Source organism: Miscanthus floridulus, chromosome 4, assembly GCF_019320115.1.
Source record: "Miscanthus floridulus cultivar M001 chromosome 4, ASM1932011v1, whole genome shotgun sequence".
Classification (NCBI taxonomy): Eukaryota; Viridiplantae; Streptophyta; class Magnoliopsida; order Poales; family Poaceae; genus Miscanthus; species Miscanthus floridulus.
In genome coordinates, this window is record NC_089583.1 from 83,460,759 (window position 1) to 83,470,043 (window position 9,285).

At 49.7% G+C, this 9,285-nt stretch overlaps 1 pseudogene; it reads left to right on the forward strand.

Moving 5' to 3' along the window:
• Positions 1-4,362: 4,362 nt before the first annotated feature.
• On the forward strand, positions 4,363-8,193 carry LOC136548727 (F-box protein At1g47810-like; annotated as a pseudogene).
• The last annotated feature ends 1,092 nt before the right edge of the window (positions 8,194-9,285 follow it).

A 9,285-nucleotide genomic window follows, 5' to 3' on the forward strand; every position in this document is an offset into this window, starting at 1 on the left:
ATGATGAAAAGTGAAAAACTACGGGATTTCAAAACACAGGAACAGAAAATTTAGGCTGTTTGGAACACAGAAATTTATAACATAGGAATTTATAACAGAAAATCCTCTCTTGCTGGCGTGAGACGGGCGAGTTGCCTCGGGCTTCCGCAAAGGAAGAGAAAACAAGCGATCGGACTGAATTTGATTTTTCCTGTGAAATCTCGTTGCCGCTACATTGTTTTAGAGGAAAGGGTCTGTCCGATTCCTTTGATCCAAACACCCTGCTCATCTTCCTTTCCTACGTTTTTATTTCCTTCATTTTTCCTATGGAAATCCCGTGATCCAAACGACCCCTTAAGGCCCCCTTTGGATTGAAGGAATTTTGGAGGAAAAATGAAGGATTCCAAACCGTATAGGAAATGATACTGTTCATCCCATTGGAGCGAAGGATTAAGCATAGGAGAAATGGAGGAATATTTCCTATAGTGTTGATTTCATAGGAAAAGGTATAGGAAAGAAACATCCAGCGCGTGGGATCGAGGCACTCTGTGCTTTGCTGCTGCTAATGCAATATTAGGCGGCCACACTTCCGAGTAGTACAGTTGAAACCAAGATGACAGGAATGTTGAGACAAGCTAATAGCTAATGGGTCCCGAATGTTGAGACAAGCTAATAGCTAATGGGCCCCGAATGTTGAGACAAGCTAATAGCTAATGGGCCTTCCTATTTCTACGAATTTCCAGGGTCAATCCAAACAACAACTATGGTTTTCAATCCTTTATTTTCCACCTGTAATCCTATCATATTCCTCTATTTTTTATATTGCTGTGTTTTTCAAAGCGGCCCTAAGTTGATTAATAATAAAGCTCAGTGGGCCATTCACGAACACAAATTTATTATGTGGCCAATACATGAGCGAATGGACGATTCAATTAATCAACCATATGATCGTCTGCAGCAGCTGCTGCGCTGCAGCTACAGTACCAGAAGAGAGCATTGCACCTCTCAAAAAAAAGAAGAGAGCATTGCAGCCAAGCTTGCAGCGCTGCGCAGCTACTACTCGAGATGTCAACGAAGAATTTCCCATCGGGGGTAAATGCCCCATCCCCGTCCCCACGGGGACAAATTTCCCCCGTCCCCGTCCCCATCCCCGTGAAGGCACATGGGGAGCACTTCTTCCCCATCCCCGTCCTCGCTCGGGGATTTAATCCCAGCGGGGATCCCCATCCCCGCAACACGTGAAGCACGCTCGCCATCGCCGTCGTGGACGCCATCGATGAGCACGCAGCCAGGAGCGGCCACCTCGCCCGCGGATCTGACCACCACGGTCGCAGATCCGCCTGGAGAAGCCGCTGGAGGTGCTCCTCGGCCAGATCTGCCGCCGCTGGAGGTGCTCCTCGGCCAGATCCACCGCCGAGCTCAAGGGAGAGGGAGGATCCGCCGCCGCTGGAGGTGCTCCTTGGCCAGATTCGCCGCAGAGCTCGAGGGAGAGGGAGGATCCACCGCCAGGGTACGCCATCGCCCGCACCCGCGAGAGGGAGGCAGTGCCGCCCCACGCGATGCCACCACGGGTGGGCCACCACACCGAGGATCCGCCCGGGCCCGGCCTGGATCCGCGTTGCCCCGCCATAGATCCACTCGGCCTCGGCATGGATCTACGCCGCCGAGCGCTGTGAGGGCCGCTCCGCCATGATCCGCGCCGGAGGGAGGAGAGAGGACGCCGCTACGGAGGGAGGACAGCGCCGTGAAGGAGGGAGGAGAGGGCGCGCAAGAGGGAGGGAGCAGGGAGGAGAGCGCTAGAGGGAGGGAGACTGGGAGAGGGCGCGCAAGAGGGAGTGACCGGATGGGGAGTGACCGGGTGGAGAGTGCCGTGAAGTGCGGGTGAGGGAGGGCGCGCGCCAACAGAGATGAGGAGGCGGGCGTGGAGCTGCGCGGCGTGAGTGGGGTGTTGGAGAACTAGGGTTTGGACGACGCGTTATATACCTCCGCGACTGGGCCTTTACATGGGCCGACGCCTGCTGCGTGCTTCGTGGCCTTGCGGGGCGGGTTGGCGGGGATCGGGGTCGGGGACCAGGCAACCATCCCCGTCCCCGCCATCCCCGACAGGGACAGCCTTTCTACCAAATATTTCCCCGTGGGGATTAATTTCCCCCATCCCCATCCCCTAATGGAAGAATTCCCCGCGGGGAATCGGGGATCGGATCCCCGTTGACATCTTTAGCTACTACAATACCTGTAGGGAGCAAGTGAAGCCATGGCAGCCGAACAGGCTGGAGTCGTTTCGGACGCCCCATCAAAATCCGATTGATGAACGGGAAAAACGGGCAGGCGGATTCTCTCTCGAGCTTGACCCCTCTCCTATCCGGGGCTTTTACATTTTTACTATTATTAAGATTGACGCTCATCCGATTACCACTTTTAGAATGACACTTACAATTTTACCAGATGAGAGAAGTTTGAGTTCTTCATTTACCACATTTGCGCATGTGGCAAGCCACGCCAGCCCGACACGCTGGCGCCCAGTCAGCATGGGCACGTGAAATGTCCTTGCTACCCCTTATCTGCTCCTCTCTCTCTATCTCTGACAGCCGGGTCCTGCAGCTCCCTCTCACTGCCAGGTGGGCCCTACCAGTCAGCTTTGTCTTCCACAGGTCCACGACGTCGTCGAGCGTGAGCGCGTCCTGCCCGAGCAGTGCCTGGAACGTGGACGCGGCGTACGACAGGTTGAACGCGCACGGCGTGCCGCCCCCCCCCTGGGGCACGACGGGGTGGGAACCTGCGAGCACTGCGGCGAGCCGCAGCGCACGGGGCGGTACGTGGACGACCGCGTCGGGTCGAACGATGGCGCCGGTGTCGGGACGCAGCCCGCGCAGGCGATGCACGGCACCCACGCGGCGTCGTTGCTGGGGTCGATGGCGACGAGGAGTTGCTGCGCCGGCGTGCTGAGGGGTGCTTGGGCGACGTAGCTGGAGATGCTGAGGAGTTGCCGGCCAGGCGCGATCGGCACGAACAAGCGATGCGGCCCTTTCTTGGCGGCGTCAGTGGCCAGAGTTGGCCGGGGCCCCGCCGCGAGCATGGCCACGCGCCCCGCATCGGACGCCGACTGCGCGGCGAGGGTGGCCGCCCATGCGGTGACCGGTGCCCCGGGCCTGGCGTTGGGTGGCACGGAGTGTGGAGAGCGCGCCAGGAGCAGCGTCGAGCTGCGCACAACAGTGGAAGGGCCAAGAGGCTAAACAAGAGCACAAGGAGGAGAAGGAGGACCGTCAGCCTCATCGGCGACATTGTCGTTGGTAGCTCCGAGCAAGCAGTTTCTCGTAGGATCGGAGGCTGTCTCCCATCCAGGTGCTGGATCTAGAAGACCGCGCCACGTGCGAGCTGGGTGGGGCTGGGCGGCCATGGCGACCGCAGCGAGCTCCGCGGTCGTTGGCCGTGAGAGAGCATGGCGGCACTGGGCAGTCGGCTGCGGCAAGCTCCCGTCGACGGGCACGCACGCGCCTCTCCCAGACGGGCACCGTCCACGGCGAAGGAACATGAAGCAGCGTTGGTTCGCGGTGGTGGCGTCGTGGAAGCGCTGCAGGGACAACGACCACAAGTAGTACTAGCAGGGCGTGGAGGTGGACGAGCTCGCCCACGGCCATGGCCGGCCGCGCTGCTGGGGCCGAGCTCGCCTGTGGCCATGGCTAGCCGCGCTGCCAGCGCCAACCTCACCCACGGCCAGGGCCACCAGCGCCGCCGCCAGCCGAGCTCGCCTACGCCTGGGCTGAGCTTGAGCAGCTCGTTGTCTCCATCCTCGATGACCCCAGCGTTATGCGCATCATGCGTGAGGCTGGCTTCTCCAGCACCAGTGAAGGCCGTGGAGCAGGCAGTGTGCAGCACCTTGACGAACATGAGGAGATCATCTGACGAGTGGGGCAGGCCGTGGAGCAGGAGATGTGTGCGTATGCTGGAGGTGAAAGACGAAGCTGACGAGTGGGGCCCACCTGACAGTGAGAGGGAGCTGCAGGACCCGACTGTCAGAGATGGAGAGAGAGAAGGAGGTCAGGGGCAGCAAGGACGTTTCGCGTGCCCATGCTGACTAGGCGCCAGCGTGTCGGGCTGGCGTGGCTTGCCACATGCGCAAATGTGGTAAATGAAGAACTCAAACTTCTCTCATCTGGTAAAATTGTAAATGCTATTCTAAGAGTGATAATCAGATGAGCGTCAATCTTAATAATGGTAAAAATATAAAAGCCCCCTCCTATCCATAATAGGCCCGTTGCCTCCACGCCGGCGCTGGGTCGATTCTCTCACAGATCTGGGCTGCTCCTTTTCTGGTGGAATCAGTATCTCCGCCATAGTAGATCTCATCTCCCGTTGATGTCCCCTCCAATTTGCCTCACCCTTCTTCGCAGGTGGAGACTGCGAGCGGCGGCGCCTTCTCCTTCGGTACCTTCGCGGGTGAATATCATCCACCAGGTACGCTTTTCCCTACCGTTACCTTCTCGAGCGAGACCGAAGCTATTTGTATCTGGATTTGACCCAATTATAAGCATAATATGTACAGTATTATACTGTTCCCTCACTTCCAAAATAAGTGGATATCTCACACTTATCTTTAGGTTTACCAAACATATATGAAAAAAGTATTAATGCTTATATGCCAAATAGAATCATTAGATTAATCACGGTATATATTTTCGTAATAAACCTAATTAGAGATAAATCTAATCAAACTTAAGAGTTAAGATTAGTTGACTCTTTGAATTGCGAGATATGCACTTGTTTTTGGGACAGATGGAGTATACAGTAATTTCGATTTTTTTTTTTCAAAAATATATTGGGTGTAGTTGCGTAGACCAATGTCCGTAGAGAATCTGGAGAACCACTCACCCATGGTTCTTGCGTAGCTTGAGAGATTTTGGTCATGGTGGTCAGAAGTAAGAATCCGGCGAACCATAACTTACCCCATGGTTGTTGTGTTGTTGTGTAGCTTGATTTTGGTCATGGCGGTCAGAAGTTACGAAGACTTTCCTGGACCACGGAAGGCCATGCGCACTGTTGCTTGCATCCCTGATGATGTCATCTTCAACATCCTGTCGCAGCTCCCCCCCCAAATCTGTGATCCGATGCAAGTCCGTATGCAAGGCCTGGCTCGCCATCATATCCAGCGAGCACTTCATCCGTGCTCACCTGGAGTTCGCCAGGGTGCGATCGACAACCCTTGTGGTCTCCCGCAGGTACATGGAATGACAACATGAAGGGATGGATTCCACTTGCATGGGTTTCTACAGGTACATTGGTGGCAGTAAAGTAGAGATTGTTCACAGCCAAGACATTCCAAAGGGTATTGGTTTATGGGCTACCCCATCGCATTGTGATGGTCTGATTCTCGTTTCCACGGAAAACCAAGTGACAGTCGTCTGCAATCCAGCAACAAAGGAATTTGTTAAACTTCCCAAGGGCAGTGATAGCATAACTATCATTCATAAGAGCCGGGTTGGATTTGGTTTTGATCCCTGCAGTAATAAGTACAAAGCAGCAAGATTCTTTTATGAAACGGGGAATGGGAAATCTGAAACTGTCTGCAGGTTTGAGGTACACACACTAGGCACAAGTACATGGAGGCGAACTGCTGATCCTCCGTACCCTATATTTTGGACGCCTCCAACTCATGTCCAAGGTTATCTTTACTGGAGGATAGACCTTCCACCTTCAAAACATCCCAAAGCATTTGTCAAGTTCAGTTTATCTGAAGAGATGTTCAGTTTAACTCCATATCCTCCATCCAAAGAGGCGGAGCCCATCTATTTTATAGAGTTGGAGGGTAAATTATGTTGTGCTTGCTTCACTGAGTGGTTTGAAGCGGTGGAGATTTGGACTCTCGATAATGACAAGTCACCAAAATGGACGCAGTACTGCACGGTTAGTATTCCAAAAGATATCGTTGTGGCATTGTCTACAGGTGAATTCAGATTGCCCAAAATTCTTTTCAATCAGAAGGATTTACTTCTTACACGTGAGAATAAAGTATACCAGTACAGAATTAGGACGGGGGAGGTTAAAAGGATCGTTGCAGCAGTGCATGAATTCCGTTATTATGATTCAAATGGCATTCCATGGAAGATATTTCTCGGGAGTGATTTGGCTTTTCATACTGTTAACTATACTGTGAGCTTAGTACCCATAAGTGGATACATTTAGTGTTTAAAGGTGCACACAGATACCAGTATACCACTTTGACTATCTGGGTCTAAAAGGAGATCCAGTAATTATTTGTAACCAACTAACCATTGTAGACTTTGATTAAGCTTTCTTATCTTGTTGCTTCTGATAATTACTTATGGTGGTCATGAGCCATGACAGTAATCCTTTATGTATTTTTTGTGATTATGAAATACTTTTGGCTAAATAAATCTTTGGTTTACTTTCTAAATCTTAGCTAGTTTATCTTGTATAATCGGATTGTAAACTGTGTTGTGCTTGTTTTCTATGTTGTGTGGAGTGGATTTGAGCATAGTAGGACTTTTATGTGGCACAAGATATGGTCAATTTCTATAAGAAACCAGCTGTGCTTTCGTATACCTTGAATTTGAGTTTCTGAGAAGGATTTGTGCATGGCACTTACAGCATTTGAAACAAAGAGTTACAATACATTTATATGTCCTTGGGTTCCACAAGAAATTTGTGGTGCTTTTATACTCCCCAAATTTGTATTCTGTTAGAATTGGAAATTAAAATATGCAAGTGTTTCTTAATATTTGAGGGCTTCTGATGCCATGATCTGGATAACAGTGTCTATCCTGCGTTTGTGCTGGACTTGCAAACAAGCATGCCAAAACCTTCTGAAGCACTGAGCTGACTGCTCCAGCTGTTATAGATGGCCTGATGTTTTCACAGGAATGTCTGCCAACACTCTGCAGGCTCATACTAATTTGGAAGCAGAAAATTCGCAAAGTATTGGTAGCAGTGTAAGGTCGCAGAAGGTAAGTGAGAACCATAAAGGAGGCAGTGGGAGTTGCACTTGCATGAGCTGCCTTTTGTATTTACATGTCTTTGCTGTTTTTGCCATTTTTTCCCTTAATTTTCCAGAACTTGCGACGTGTACCAATTTTCATTGCTCGTATTCTGATTCTGATATGCAGGGCATGATTATCATTGTGCGTAAACAACATCAGCAGAGGAGCACCACTATCCAGCCTCGAGGATCTAGAAATTGAAGGGACTGTTTCATTCCTTTACACTTTGGCTTATGGCTTAATGTGGAATGTATTTCTAGTTTGTACCACAATCCACCATTTTATCGCATAATTAAGACTGATGTTGCCGTAAGATTGGTAAATGCATTTTTTTTATTGCCATGTCACTTGGTTTCCGTAATGGTTTTAAGCTTCCCTGTCGGAAGATAGTTTCATTGATGAATGCAGTCATGTAAAGCACAGCGGCACCGGCATGGCCTCTGGTTGCTGCACAAAGCGATACCCATCTACTGGTAAGAGACCCAGCGGCCTCGGCAGGCTCCCGCCCTGGCCACATCACCGCTTTTACTGTGCGGCGCCTGATCTTGATCCAGGGGTGGCCAGCACCGCCGTACGCGCGCCCTGCCGTCGCTTCGCGCGCGTGCGCTGTGGCGGCGGCGGTGCTAGGAGAGATGCTGGAGAGTAGCTCGGTGCTGGTGTTGAGAGTCGCCGGCTCGATGGTCGCTGGTGAAGAGATAGGACGATGTCGTTGTTGTGATTCCTGTCTCGGATGCATAGTCTCTTGCGTGTGATTGCTGTGAATCGTGCTTCGATTGTGCCATTTCGTTGTTTCTGAAGAGGAGTGTTCCGAGTCTGACTTTATTTGTGTATTGTCGTTCAATCTTCCAAGGTGCGGTTCAGCAGGGGGGATTCTTGTGCTGAGAAAATTGAAGAAGGCATCGCCTCAGAGGTGGTCAGCTTCTTCCGGTATGCTTCTTTTGCATAGATTCATGTCTGTGACGAGCTACACTTCGTTGTAGCTCTGTATTTTATCTTTGTGCGTCCAATGACACTGACTGGGTGACGGGTTTTTCCCCCTTTTTTTGTTTACTGTGGTACAAAATCCTTTGGCTGACCATTCTGTTTGCTCTTTTTTTACACTGTACATTTCCTGCTGATTGATCTGAACTATGCTTTTGTTCTTTGTCGTTGCATATTTTGAAGGTGCGGTTCTGCGGACAGGGGTTCTTGTGCTTCTGAGATTCAGAAGAAAGACTAAGGTTCAGAGGTGCCATGCTTGTCGTGGTATGTATTGTTTTGCATAGCCATGTTTTTTATGAATGTTCCATCGTTGTTGTTTATGTTTACGTGTGCAATCTATACTGTTAAAATGAATGTGACTGACCTGGTAACGGCTTTTCATTCTGTTTTATTTCTTTGGCGTGGTTTCACATCTTTTTGCATTGCTGTTTTTGTTTATCCTTTAAAAATTGTGGTTGCAAAAAAAAGCTTTGCTTTATGTGTCATCTTATCAAAACCCGCGATGCCATAATCCCTCTTCAAATTTCAGTCACCATGGATGGGGATTGCAATCTTTTAGAGGTAGAAGAACAGTTGTACAATTTCTCTATTACCAAATACTTTGGCAATGACTCGGCAAGCAGCTAGCCATGAAGATGTTGTAGCATTTATGTCTAGGTAAATGGCATGGCAAACGGCCTGATTTTTGCATCCTGCAGGGGCAAAAAGGTAGCTGACCAGCCGGTGACGAAGCGAGCGGCCCTGCCTGTAGCAGCCTGCAGAGCAGCAAAGGTAGTAGAGCAGGGCTTGCTAGCAAGGTAATCTATTACATGGACCCACAATATCAGGGTATTTTGATTTACTTCTTTTTAAAATTTTGAACTGTATCTATGTATTGGCTTCCTTGTTTGATTCCTATTCTATAGCTTTCACAGTGAATATAACTTTGCTATTTTGGAATATGACTTTGCTTTTAGGTAATATGGGCTCTACCGACAGAACATGGAAAGAAAGTGACAATGGCAATAAACCTACTAATTAAGGAAAGATTCATTAACTTTCAAGTTTCTATTCATAGTATTTGTCCACTGTGGGTAAATGTATAGGTTCTTCAAGAATTTTGATTGCTAGAATACTATGTGGTTGCATCTATTTTCATTATGCATAAAATAGCAGTTGTCAACGGACATAGACTAAGCTACTATGAAATTGTCGTGCTAAACTAGAAAACATCTCCAACCCAAATATGCATAATGGATGTCTTTATGCTTTAGATGCAAAGATAGATATTCATATTTCTTTATTCCCTTGCAAGAAACTGAATTCTTGTTTCTCATGCATTGAAACAAAA